Genomic DNA, 12567 nt, shown 5'->3' with positions numbered 1-12567 from the left:
AGACTTTTATGATAAGGGTTTCAAATCATGAAGAGATGAGAAAGGCAAGCATGTGTTCTGTAACATATTTCAATAGACAGGCAAAAAACCCTTCAACAATTATGAACACATTATTGTATGTTTGAGTATGCCACAGACTGCAGGCTTTACAGATTTTATCTTGATAATAATTTTAAGAAAATTTTACTCCAAAAATCCAAAAGTATTACCTACATATATTAATATAATGTTAGAGATTCTCCATGATTAACATTCTGGACTATTGTAACAATAAGAGACCAGATATCTCTTATTGTAAAGAGAGCACTGAACTAAGCCACCATAAATTGCTACTGAGTACAGAATGGCACCAGCCACTGAGGTAAGTGGAAGAAACATGGATCCCTGTGAGGACACGAGGATGAGAGCTAAGCCCACTCCTAGAGGTGTGCTCACGTCCATAAGCTTCTCATTGAGGGCACACATGGCCACAGTGGAGAGGACACCCACAATATTGGCTATGAACCAAGTAGCTCTGATGAGAAGAGGGTCCCCTCATATTGCCAAAGGAGCCACCATTGCACACATCACACCAGAATGTAGCAACGAAGTACGATGCTTTGGGCCAGGGATTCTGGTCATAGGATATCAGTCATAACAGCATTCCAGTTCCAATCATGGCTAAAAGGTTGTACCAATTGTCACCTAAGAGCTTCACATCATGAAGTTCATGAGAACAGATCTGCTTGCTGCAAAGGCAGACAAAGCTGTTAAACTAGTACTTCTTGCTAAATACACATAGGTAGAATGAATTCTATCTTTCATATACTGAGACCAAATTACATCTTTTCCATAGCTCCAACCTCATTAGACATTCTCAAGCCAAAGTACCATGGTGGCGTGCAGTGAGAATGGGGGATGGGCACAGAAAAAGCAATTTACTGTGATTTACCATAATTTACCAGCCTTATCCTCCCCTTCTTCCTTGATGCAGTGTTCTTAGGGACTTCAGAATTTTAAATGGTTATTTCAGGCAGTTCCTGCCTGTTTATTAGTTGTTTTGTTGGGAAGCTTGAGTCCTAGTGCTCACTACTCTGCCAGCTTCCCATAATGCTGTAAGAAACTGTCAAAACTTTTCCAAAGTGTACCATGCAAATGGTATCACCAATCATTAATTAAATCCTTGCCAGAATTAGGTATTTTTTTTTTTTGAGTTTTTGAGAAATTGTGGCTCGGTGAAAGGAACATAGTCATTGACAAACCAGGGGAAAACTTCTCAGTTTTTCTCCTCCCAATGTTAGATCTTCTGCAGGTCCTCCTCGTTAGAATCCACTTGAAAGCCATAGGGCAAAGGGTGGGACCTCAAATGCAGCAATTATGTCAGTCTTTCGGAAAGAGCCAGAATTGTGATCTGCGGGGATATTGGGGTCCCTGGTCGTTTCTTGTCCTGCTTCTTTCTTAACTTTCTCTGTGGACTAGCTCTTTATATTTCTTTGTCCACATCAGATCTGTCCACCAAGACTGGCCAGGCTTTCTTCTCTCCTAACTTGGCATTCCTGGGATACAGTATCTGGTTGGCCCAATTTAGATGTCCATCCTATTCCAATCAGTTATGGCATTACTTGGTACAAATATGGATGCTGGGACCCTGTGATTTAAAAATAGTCTCAGAGAAAATATGGTATCATAAGTTGGCCAGATACCCCAAAAGGTGACTAGTATAGAAAACTAACAAAAACATATGAGAATAATAATTTAAAAGACCCATAATCCCACAAACCAAATGTACATTTGTCAGGGTCCCAGCAGGAGATAGTTGGAACTCCCAATCTAGGTAATTTGAGGAAAGATGAAAAGAGGGACTGTTTATAAAGGTGTGGGCAAAGTGTAGGGAAGCCTCTAAAGACAGTAATTATGGAATTAGTAACTAGACCTGGAATTAGTAACTAGACCTGAAGAGGTGAAGGGAAGAAGCAGTTGGCAGAAGTTGGAGAGAAGGGGAAAGTTATACGGAAAGAGCTTCCTGTGGGGCTGAGACCTTTGGTAGAGGGACACAGCCAGGCTGAGGCAACCCCACAGAGAGGGAGTTGGGGGACAACATATCCTACTTCATTCTTCTCTCTTGTCCTAATCAATCGATGGTGCCTTCCAGTAGTTCAACCCAATTAGAAGGCAGAGAGATCAAGTTGCCTTTGATGTAGCCCATACAGGTCAGCCTTTCAGGACACAGAGCAGAGTAGAGAATGGTATAGATCTGGAAGGACAAATGGAAAACATCCAGAACAATTGCTAATGTTCCCTTCAATTACAATATTCTAAGCCCAAGAGCAGTGTTTAGATCCCTTCGACCAGGACTCTAAAAGGGAAAATGGCTCAAGAAAGAAAGGAGGTCCTAAAAATGGATTTCTTCCAGTACTCATTCATTCATTCAACAAATATCTATTGACCTACTTTGTGCTAGGCACATAATATAGCATTTTAGTAAGACAGACAGAAATTCCTACACTTAATGTCTACATTCTTGAATGGAAAATATAGAGTGTGGTCACAAAATTTCTATGCATGTGAATTGGAAATTATTTGAATGCACCACTTCATTCTCTCCACAAATTTAACATTTTAAATTAAAGCAGCTCCTGTTAATGAATATAGAGTCCCTATGCGTGAGATTACATCCAGTAATAGCTGAAGATATAACTGCTATGAAAGACTTTTTAATTACTTCCACCATCAACATAGAAGATGACAATTAAACAATGGGAATAATTATAATTTATGTGAAGAATGGAGAGTATTATACATATTTCCTTTAAAGATTATATATATTGGAACTATGTGACCACTTTTCTGCATTAAAATTACTACAGAAATTTTTACAAATTATCATTGAGGTAAGTGCTCTGAAGGAGCATGTCTCATAAATTTTTTATTGAAAATGAATATTTTAGATAATATGTTGTAGCAATGCTAGATTCCAATTTTTACTGTCCTCAGAGGTTGCTGTTGTTTTATTTGTTTGTTTAATTCATCTGTTTAGTAACTTGCCTATGCTAGATCTGTGAAATATGTCTCTATTACCATGGTGTATGGCTACTAAGGTCTCTGTTCTTTTTTTTTTCAGTTTATTTTATTTTTAAGCCTGGCTATCTATAGTTCATCCCTTTGGCTGCATAATTTAGTGGTTCGCCAGTGATTGGACAGAGGTTGTGCTCCAACATCAAGTCAATGAGGTTTTCATCATGTGCCAGTAGCTTTTCATGCAGGTAGGGAGGGTATTCAAAGATCAGGCCATTTCAAGACTGCCTGGCTTACACTTGTTGTGGTTCCTCTGATGTCTCTTTTGTCCTGAGTGTAGCCTCTAGATAGCCAAGAATATGTGAAAAGCTTGGACCCTCTCTGGTCTCTAATGCGTATGAGCACAACTCAGCCAGAAATATGCTTATCCCAACCATGACTACAACCTTTAGTTAGTAGAACTGTTGGCCCTTTCTACTTATCTACTGCCCAGACTGTCATTTACCAACGGTGCTGTTGGGTGGGACATCATTCACTGCTCCAAGTGGTTGGCACCTCCTTTGATCATGGCAACAAAGCTGTCGGCCCTCAATGCCTGCCCCTCCTAGGCAAAAATTGACATGGCCCATCTGGGTTGGAGAAATAGATCAAACCTCAGGCAAAAATGCCATAGAATTCCACTGTTCTTACCCACTGTTTAACTGTTTTTAAAGTACATAGTCTCAAATTGTTGTATGCTTTTAGTAGACTTGTAGAGTGACAAAATAGTTGTTTTTGTCAGTTTTGTGTAGCTTTATGGTTATTTTGGGGGAAGAGCATTTGCTAACCTCTTCACTTGGTCACAAGCAGAAGTCTGTAGTTTCTTACCATTTGTGCCCTCTTTCTACATTGTTTCCTGGTGATAACCAGTGACTGACAAATTACATGCATGTAGGAACCTTGTAGCTATGGGATGATGGTTAATCTGTGTACATGCCCAGTCAGTCACCTCCAAAGATAGAAGATTGAACATGGAGGGTGTGCTGGTTTGAAACAATTGTGTATCCCAGAAAAACCATGTTCTTTAATCCTCATTCAATATTGTTGGGTGGGATCTTTTTTGATTAAGTTGTTTCCATGAAGATGTGATCCATCAGTTGTAGGTTGGACCTCTTGGTTAGGTGGTTTCTATGGAGATATGTCTCTGCCCATTCAAGGTGAGTCACTTACTAGAGCCCTTTAAGAGGGAACCATTTTGGAAAAAGCTTTAAAACCAACAGAGCCAACCCGAGACCCAGATGTTTGGAGGTGCAGAATATAAATGCCCCCCGGAAAGCTGTTTGAAACCAGAAGCCAAAGACCCCAGCAAACACCAGTCATAATGCCTTCACAGCTGACAGAAGTATTCTGCACCCATTGGCCTTTTTTGAGTGACAATATCTCCATGGATACTAGTTTGGAAATTATTATGGCTTTAGGAATGTAAACTTGTAGTGTAATAAATTCCCTTTTAAAAGCCAAGCCATTTCTGGTATATTGCATTCCAACATCTTTACAAACCAATGTGGTGGGCTTGGCCAGGCCTACCATGGAAGGGTGATGGGATAAGAAGGGAAGAGTATATCATGCAGAAGCTCAGAGGTACTGAGATCAGAACTCAAAAAAGGCCAATGTGGCTAGAGATACATGAGCAAGAGGGAGAGATGGGGATGGAAATATGGGGGGTCAGATAACAGATCTATTCAGAATGCTTTCTGATGAGCTCAGGTTAGAATATGTTGTTGTAATTGTTTGCAGAAAAATTCTATCTCCCTCACTAGATTCTGTCATTCAAGAGAAGATTAGTATTTTCCAATGAATGTAACCGTTATGTTAATCAGTTGGCCTTAAAAAGGGAATTCTGTAGTATTATAACTACCAATAACTGCAGAAGGCATTTCTAATCATCCTAATGACCATCCTAATGACCCACAATCGAGAAGAGAAAGCTGTTATTTTAACTGTAGGTGTAGTATTACTAATTAAAATGAGAACTTATCTTACATATTCATAATTTCTTAAACTGCATCTCACAAGTATCATCTTTTGAATGAAAAGTGTGATTATATTTATTGCATCTCCTGTACCTAGCCCAATGCCCAACACCTACTAAGCACTCAATAAAAATTTATGGAATGAATGAATAAATGAAGAATGGATTCTGAAGAAGTAAAATCTATGTTTTGAGTTAAGTATAAAACTAAAGTTAGCACATCCTAAGTTTTTATTTTATCAGGCAGAGTCTTGGCAAGAAACTAAAACACACTCAGTAGGTAACTGAGAAGTTAATGAAGAGATGAGGGCAGATTAAGGGAACCAGAAAAGGGGTGTTTGAAACATCAGGGATAAGCAGTAGTGGAATATCATCATTGCTACAAAGACTGGAAGAAAGAAAGGAGAGAATGGCTTTAGCAAAGCCTAGTGAGAGCTGGAGCCGTGGAAGATAGGACGTAGCCACTGCCAGAACTAAACAGTGCCTGAGCAGAGAGGGAATACAGGAAGAAATATTCTAACTCTCTCTCCTGCCACCTGGTACCCCTTATTGGATGGCTCAAGGAGGAAGTCAAAGGGCAGAAGAGTCCAGGTGATGGAGTCTGTAGGGCTAGCCCCCACCTCCAGGACATAGAAGGGGCCAGAAAAAGTTGGGGAATGGATCTGGAAGACAAATGAAGAATAACCAGCTCTTGATTTTCTCCAATGACCTAACATCGCAAAATGGATTCGATCAACAGTGAGCCGTTCAGCCTAACAGCTTGCCCCCAACTGGGCACTAGAGGGTGTGTGCGTTAACTCCCACCCCAAGGGTCAGGATTTGCCCTGTACCTATCTAGCTATTCTTTGGTCCCATTTTTTCAGAATGTGTGCTCATTTCCTCTGAAGCCAACTGATTAATAGCAATCGGTGTGTCAGCAGCCTCTTTCCAGGCTTTGACCCCTGGAGAAAAAGCAACTCTGGCAAAGTTCAAAGTCATGAGCAATAGAGCTACTACGAAGGACAAAATCTTAGAATTTTGAAAACAACGTTTTGCTTTTTAATTTCATGAAATAAATGTACAAGTCACATGTCTGAAATGGTTCAGAAATTTTAGCTACTTAAAATAGGAACCTGTAGAAAAATGGGACAGTCGGTATATAACCCATATAAAATCCAGTAAACCTGCTTTCTTACCAGTGCTTTGTTTTCTGGGGGCAAAGGAGCACTTGGACTTGCTGAACATCTTCAGGTGAAACATCTGTTCTCCCTATGAATTATCAAATGCAATCAGTACAGGCAGGTAGATAGATTCAATGAGTTCTTGCTTCTTTGGGGCATGGGAAGAGGATGTGTCAGGGAAAACCACCATCCTTAACCACTCAGGCTGTGGAACTATAGCACCATAACCCTGAGACTCTTAACAGGGAGTGAGTTTAAACAACCAAGGATTGCTTGAGAGCGGTCTAAGAAAAGCATTAAAAATTGTCCTGATGCCTTAGCAATCCTAGCAGGAATGCAGTCACTCTTTGGAGACTGAGAAGAAGCAGGGCTTGATGAGTACAGAGTGGAATAACTAAGAGGAGAGGGAGCTTGAAGGAGCAGGGAACAAGTTGCCAGAATCCATTATTAAGTGAAAAGGATTATGCTAAGAAAATAATGCAAAAGGCATAGAAAAAAGTCATGGACCCAAAGCAGATAACTGACAGGACTGAAGGGAGGAAGATAAAAATTATGGAAGTCAGAAGATGTGGGGGAAAGAATAAGGCACATGTGGAATGATGGATGTCAATTTTGAGAGACTGACTGCTAAACTTGGAACTTTTCCTGTGGCTAAAAGGAAATTAGGGAACTGGAATAGTACATGTTTTCTCTCAAACTGGTAGGAAAGTTTCATTCTAGTCAATTCTAATTAATCAATTATGAGAAGAAACAAAGCAGCCCTAAGCTTATTCTCAGATTGAGAAGGAAAAGGAAAACAAATGGTAGGAAAAGATGTTGTTTTGTTAAGACAAGTAACACTTCAAAGTGTGAGTCTCCTGAGGGAAAAGAAAGCAATGCTTATAAAAAAGGGGAAAGAATAGCAGAAATAGGAAATGCAACTTAAAATAAAACAAGCAAAAACATTTGGGTATAAAGTTTGCCAATTATTGCTACCCATTCCAAGCATTTCTATTGGTTGTTAGCTCTTGGTGGTTAGGAACTCAGTCTTGTCCGTCTTTGTGTTCCATGATACTGAACCTGAAATATGATAGGTGTTAGTATATATTTGCTAAATAAATTCTTTAATTATATGACTGGATGCACAGGTGGTTCAGTGGTAGAATGCACGCCTTCCATGCAGAAGACCCGAGTTTGATTCCTGGACCATGCACCCGAAAAAAAAAATTACATGACTGAAGACAAGGCAAAAGAAGTAGTATGCAATGCCAAAATGTGGATATATTTTGGGAGTAAAGGAAACAAAAGGAGGGAGAAGAGAAAAATGGAAACAAAAGTTAAAGAAGAAGGGGTTCTTAGCTTTGTCAAGAAAGTGAAACAGCAGCCTACTTAAAGGGAGAAAATATTTGGAAACCACATATCTGATAAGGGTTTAATATCCAGAATACATAAAGAAACCCTACAACTCAACAATTAAAAGACAAACAACCCAACTAAAAAATGGGCAAAAGCCACAAAGGATAGGTCAAGCCTACTTAAAACTAGGCCTAAGAGTCACCCCCAAGAGAACCTCTTTTGTTGCTCAGATGTGGCCTCTCTCTCTCCAGCCAACACAACAAGCAAACTCACCACCCTCCCCCTGTCTGTGTGGGACATGACTCCCAGTGGTGTGGACCTTCCTGGCAATGTGGGATAGAAATCCTAGAATGAGCTGAGACTCAGCATCAAGGGATTGAGAAAACCCCTAGAATGAGCTGAGACTCAGCATCAAGGGATTGAGAAAACCTTCTCGATAAAAGGTGGAAGAGCGAAATGAGACAAAATAAAGTGTCAATGGCTGTGAGATTCCAAATAGAGTCAAGAGGTTATCCTGGAGCTTATTCTTATGCATTGAATAGATATCACCTTGTTAGTCAAGATGTAATGGAGAGGCTGGAGGGAACAGCCTGAAAATGAAGAGCTGTGTTCCAGTAGCCATGTTTCTTGAAGATGATTGTATAATGATATATCTCTCACAATGTGACTGTGTGATTGTGAAAACCTTGTGTCTGATGCTCCTTTTATCTACCTTGTCAACAGATGAGTAAAACGTATGGAATAAAAATAAATAATAGGGGGAACAAATCTTAAAATGAATTTAGATTGAAATGCTAGTGATCAATGAAAGGGAGGGGTAAGGGGTATGATATGTATGATTTTTTTCTGTTGTCTTTTTCTGAATTGATGCAGATGTTCTAAGAAATGATCATGATGATGAATACGCAACTATGTGATGATATTGTGAATTACTGATTATAGATGTAGAACAGAACAATCATGTTAAGAATGTTTGCATTTGTTTGTTGTTGTATTTTTTAAAAAAATTTAAAAATTAATTTAAAAAATGGGCAAAAGACTTCAATAGAAATTTTCCAAAGAGGAAATACAAATTGCTAAAAAGCACATGAAAAGATGCTAAACATTACGAGCTATTAGGGAAATGCAAATCAAAACCACAATGAGATATAATTTTGTACCTACTAGAACAGCCATAATTAAAAAACAAAAAAACAAAAAAACAGAAAACTGCAAGTGTGTAGAGGATGTGAAGAAATAGGAACACTTATTCACTGCTGGTGGGAATGTAAAATGATGCAGGCCCTGGGAAAGACAGGTGGTTCCTCAGGAAGCAATCTGGCAATCCTGCTACTGGGTATACACCCAGAAAAACTGAAAGCAGAGACTGGAACAGACATTTGTACACTGATATTCATAGCAGCATTATTCACAATTGCTAAAAGATGGAAACAAACAAATGAACTGTCCATCAACCAATGAATGAATAAACAAAATATGGCAGATACATATGCTGTAATGTTTTTCATCATTAAGAATGCATGAAGTCCTGAGGCATGCAACATTAGGGATGCACCTTGAGGACATTATATTGAATGTCAGACACAAAACCACAAATGTTGTATGGTTTCACTAACATGAACTAATTATAATGAGTAAATTCATGGAGTTAATTTCTAAAATATAGGTTACCAGGAGATTGAATGAGGGTAGAGAATGGTGGTCTGATGCTTAATGTGTGCAGAATTTTCAACAAGGCTAATTGTAAATGTTTGGAAATGGGTAGAGGTGATGGTAGCACATTATTGTGTGTGTAAATAACAGCATGGAATTATGGGTGTGATTGTGGTTGAAAGGGGGAGTTTAGGGTCATGTATGTCCTAGAAGGAGAGCTGGAGGATAAAACATATATAACACAGTGAACTCTGTTGTGGATACTGTGGTTAATAGTACAAATATAAGAATGTTCTTCCATGAACTAGAACCAATGTATGTCACTATTGCAAGGTGTTAGTAAAAGGGTGGTATGTGGAAAAGACACACCTAATGCAAATTATGGACTACAGTTAATAACAATATTTTAATGTTCTTCCAAAAATTGTAACAAAGGTACCACACCAATGTAAGTACCAATAATAGGGGGTTATAAGGGGTATGGAGTTTTTCTTTTTGGAGTAATGAGAATATTCTAAAATTGATTGTGACAATGAATATAAAACTCTGTGAATATACTATGAGCCATGGATTGTACACTTTGGATGGGTTTATTTGTTTTTTTAAAAAGAAATGACCTTAGTCTGTCCTGACACTCTCCAACCAGCCCGGTTGGGCTCATCTATCCACAAATTCTAATCAGTTCTGTCCAATTCTTTGCTCCAGTCAGAAAGGCCTATAGACACTCCTCTTACTTCTCAGTATCTACTTATGCTAGTTGTCAAATGTACCAACCTATGTTCTTTTCTGTTTTTAAAACCCTTCTGAAGAGGGAGGTGTGAGGGTAGTTCAGTGGTAGAATTCTCGCTTGCCATGCAGGAGACCTGGGTTTAATTCCTGGCCCATGCACTTCTCCCAAAAAACAAAAAAACAGACAAGCAAAAATTCAACAAACGGTGCTGCAATAACAGGATACTCACATAGAAAAAAAATGTAACGTGGCCCTGTCATATAGCATACAAAACAGCAACAACAGAAAACCCTTCTGAAGAATCAGACCCCCCTCCATTTTGGCTACTAAATCATTCAACCAATCCATTGTCATGTATCCTATGAGAACTGATAACCTCAGGGTACAAAAGGCATTTTCCCAAATAACCATGCAGTAAACTTTTCCCATGAAGGTGGGGTGTTATGTCATGAAACTCACAAGAGAGGTTGTAATTTAAGAGGTGCCCACTGGAAATTAATGACTTGCTGTGGGGGTTTATTGTGAGCCCAGGACTGTGGAAGGCAGAGAGGAGGGGGAGTCGGGTAATAGATGTCAGGCAGAGGAACTTCGCTTGGCTAATATCCAAGGAGGACCATCTTTTTTTGAAATTTATGTGCTGATTACCTCTATTCTAAAACCATCATTTTAAAATTTAATTCAAAGTTATAATACTTAGTATAAGACAAGGACTTGGTAAGCAATGCCAAATATGAATATTTGGTAGGGGGGAATAAAAAGATGTTGTCATTCCTCCTCTTTAAGTACCTTCTACATGATATCTGGTTGACCCATAATGGCACTGCATAGACAGCCTATGTTAGACTATGTCACGGGCATAGGAAAAGCATCATGGTCTCTATCCTAGAGCTTTCATGCTTACAACAGAGAAAAAAGACATTTTTCAAGACAGATTCTTTGTTCAAATTTCATCAGTAGATTTGGCCAAGGGAGACTAGTTCCCCAGGATAATTACTACCAAAATTCCTTTTGGTGCATGTCATTCAGTAGTGTTCTGAGTAAGTGATCAGTTTCGTCTTCGATTAATAAAAGAGAACACTTTGGTTCTGGGATGACAAGAACATCACCAGGTGAAGATGCTCTAAAGATGAGAATTGCATAAATCCTGGGGCCCTAGCTATTTTATTAAAATATTACTGATTTAATGAAAAAACAGTCTATCTGGAGACTTTTGATGTTGGTAGGATGATAAATAGCTTGGTTCACATGCAAAAAAATTCTTTTCAGATTTTAGCAAAAATCAGACAATGCAGAAAAGTAAATGAAGTGATACATAAGTGCCGGAGGGATTATTCCAAGCATTAAATGAAGTGCATTAGAAGCTTCTGAGAGCTAGTCTGGTGGATTGTGGCCAAACGTTACTCAAGCAAAGCTGATGGGTCATCTTCATCTTGTTTGCTTTTGTTTGATTTGATGAATTCTCAAAGGAATCTAGGGTAAATTTCCATCTTCCACTGAAATTTTCTAAAATCATATCATTTTTTCTGGAATCTTCTCAAGGTTTCTCTTAAACTAATACATTATCTAAGCTGGAAGAGACCTTCAGGATCAGTTAGCTGCTCCCCTGGTCATTTTATGCAGGAAAAATTGAGGGTAAGTAGAGAGGGTGACTTTCCCAGGGTCACACAGATAGATAAGGTTCTGAAGCAGTCACTCTTCAAACTCTGAGTTATTATCTATTGCCTGTAAGGACACTTCAGTCAGACAGAACATAACTGATGGCCTCCTAGGTCCAACCAATCCCTTTGATGGACTGAATGATTTTATTTAAGTCAAATCTTGGATTAAATATAACACTGGTTCAGAAAACAACCAATTAGCACATTTTCTATGAAATAAGGTGGTCCTCCTTGGGTTCACTTGGATTCTCAGGCGATCTGGGACAGACTGGAGACTGCAAAACAAGAACTGAGTAGTTAGATCTAAATGAGAGTGGAATTGGGAGTCATGTATCTGTAAGGAGTAAAAGCAATATGGTTTTTCATGCTTAGAAAGAAATATTACATTCACACATTGGGTGTGAACCAAGGGCAGGCCCTCTGTTTGATGTTTGTTTTCAAATTCCCTTTTATGCAGTGGATTTTTGGAAAGAAGTTTCATACTTGTCAGCTGAGAGCAATGGGAATCTGTTTTGGGTCTAAAAAGTTCAACTCTTATTAAAGGCTTCCCTGGAAGTCTGGGCTGCTCTTAGGTCCTTCAATAAAATAAGAGCTGGATTATTAAGTTAAGATATATGTTTTCCTCACAAAAAGTAAATTTCTGGGTGGGCCATGGTGGCTCAGCAGGCAAGAATGCTTGCCTGCCACGCCAGAGGACCCAGGTTCGATTCCTGGTGCCTGCCCATGTAAAAACAAAAAACAAAAAACAAAAACAAAAAAGTAAATTTCTGATCCCTCTTTCCTGGCATAGAGTAAAAACCTAAATAGCTATATTGACATTTTTCTCTAAGTAGGAAAGAAAAATAAAAGATTTGTTTTATTTTAAATCTGTCCTAAGCCTTTTTATTTTAGTCTGGTTAAATGTATGCATTTCACAAATTTCATTAATAAACTCCTTCTAAATATGTTTGTTTCTCATTGAAAAATGCTTTTGAAATGTGGGGGTAAAAGCTCTTGGCCCTTCAAAGGAGAAGACACCCCAATGGC

General features: G+C 38.8%; 1 protein-coding gene and 1 pseudogene across 18 annotated transcripts in view; one reads left to right on the top strand and one right to left on the bottom strand.

Moving 5' to 3' along the window:
- Window positions 1–12567, top strand: part of PRKAG2 (protein kinase AMP-activated non-catalytic subunit gamma 2) — a 614065-nt gene that overhangs the window by 17608 nt on the left and 583890 nt on the right. Inside the window, exon 1 of one of the 18 annotated variants that reach the window (XM_077150210.1) lies at window positions 3041–3242. The exons of 16 other annotated variants lie outside the window; for them this stretch is intronic. The gene's annotated coding sequence lies outside the window, so the exon portion shown is untranslated. One more of the 18 variants, XM_077150214.1, reaches the window with a different exon arrangement.
- On the bottom strand, window positions 247–908 carry LOC143682344 (growth hormone-inducible transmembrane protein pseudogene; annotated as a pseudogene).

Source organism: Tamandua tetradactyla, chromosome 1 (assembly GCF_023851605.1).
Source record: "Tamandua tetradactyla isolate mTamTet1 chromosome 1, mTamTet1.pri, whole genome shotgun sequence".
NCBI classification, from domain to species: domain Eukaryota; kingdom Metazoa; phylum Chordata; class Mammalia; order Pilosa; family Myrmecophagidae; genus Tamandua; species Tamandua tetradactyla.
The sequence above is the reverse complement of the archived record's forward strand: the minus strand, read 5'-3'. Positions and strand labels throughout refer to the sequence as shown.